The sequence below is a fragment of the Pinus tabuliformis genome, chromosome 5_1, assembly GCF_031772625.1.
Source record: "Pinus tabuliformis cultivar Carrire ecotype Pingquan chromosome 5_1, CPIR1, whole genome shotgun sequence".
NCBI classification, from domain to species: domain Eukaryota; kingdom Viridiplantae; phylum Streptophyta; class Pinopsida; order Pinales; family Pinaceae; genus Pinus; species Pinus tabuliformis.
The window spans coordinates 326,533,175-326,534,928 of NC_142305.1; the positions used below are offsets into that span (position 1 = coordinate 326,533,175).

Below are 1,754 nucleotides of genomic sequence, written 5' to 3' on the forward strand. Positions count from 1 at the left end.
TGATCCTATGATGTCTGTTGACACCTAATCATAGGGATTGGGTGAACAGTTGTAATTAGTGTAAATAAATAATAGAGGAAATGGAGAGTCATCAAGATATGAATTGAATAGTCACTCCCTCTTGTATATAATAATGAACAACCTAAATGAATAACACAATTTCATTTGATGAGTTACCTCCTGGTTTGACATGGTATCAGAGCCAGCTCTATCTTTGGCATCACAGTTTTCCCTTGTAACTCCCTCCTGGCCTATTTTCTACTTATTTTGCAGAATAGACACCTTTTTCATGCTCCAGAGGCCTGAATAGTGCACTGTCATATGTGTTTCTATTCCTGACTCTTCAGAGTAGCCAGCAGTTACATGCCTTACTCCATTAAGCGCTCCCTCCCTCCCTTGCCATCTCCAAGCTGCATATTACGCTGCTCCCTCATACATACATCTGCTTCAATACATACAACTTCTCCCTTACATATGTTGCTCCTTGTATGTCAGCTCCATGGTAGGGTCGGGCTCGCCTGTCCCACTCTGGTTATAAAGCCTTTGGACCATGGACACGCACCGTGCTTTCCCAATCGTGTGAGAACCCGAGGGAACCACCAAGCCTTTGACAGAGAGGTCGAAGCATTTGAATAGTTGGGTGAGAGCTATGGCGTTGGCTCGAGGACTGGGCATTATCTTGTCTGAATCCTCAAGGCTGGCAATCAGGCTATCTCTTCTGCCCAGAAACACTTCCCACGAAGGTCCACCAGTCAGAATGACGACATCCCTTGCTGCTATGATGATGATGTCTGCGCAAGAAATAATGTAATAGCCTTCCATATAGCGGAATAATGCAGCGCTGAAAGATTTGGTTAGTACGCTCATCTATAAGTTTGTTGACGATTCCGTGGTTTGCTAGGGCATCTGCCAAGTATACGCATTATCATATACGGTGTCTATGCTCTCTCCGCATTTTTTTTAATGCAGGTGTTTTGGATATAACGCAGGCCTATTTTATATATTACTGTGTGGAATGGGTACTATTATGGACCACTTATTGGGTATTGTGAGTGTGTCCATATCTTTGTTATATACATTAAAATTGTAGTTTTTTCTTACAAGCAAAAGTGCAATTTCTTACAACGTATTGGCAGCATAAGTATATATATATATATATATATATATATAGATATTAAATGCACTCATTAATATCTATTATGGGAGTGGTCCTCAATGGGAAGGTAAATTATGTTGAGTGGTCTTGGAAAATCAAACACACTCTCATTTTTAATTAGCTATGGAAAGGAGTGTGTGTTGGAGATAGAGACAAAGAGCCAGAACAGCCTACCTCAGACAAGGAATTTGCCATTTGGGAAAATAAGAACAACAAGGCTTATGCATTGATTGCAGCATCAGTAAATGAAGAGGTGAGTCGCCATATTTCGCCATTTTCAAATGCTTTTGAAGCCTTACAAAAACTGAAGGAGCTCTATGAATCACACTTTGCATTTGAAGTTGTTTAACTCATGATTAAATTGTTCACCCTTGAATTACAAAACGATGATCCTCTTTCTATTGCATCAAAAGTAAAATCTATTATGCATGATATCAAAGTCACTAATGTTGATATGGACATTCCTCTGATATATTTTCTCAAGGCACTTTATCCCACTTACTCAAATTATCTTGAGTCATTGCAAGCAAATGGAAACCTCAAAGATATTACCTTTGACTCCCTTGTGAAAAAATTTGTTGAAAGAGAGAAAGCTTTT

At 39.3% G+C, this 1,754-nt stretch overlaps 1 pseudogene; it reads right to left on the reverse strand.

Annotated features, from left to right (window-relative positions):
- Positions 1 to 468: 468 nt before the first annotated feature.
- Positions 469 to 822, reverse strand: LOC149164690 (peroxidase 17 pseudogene; annotated as a pseudogene).
- Between the last annotated feature and the right edge of the window lie 932 nt (positions 823 to 1,754).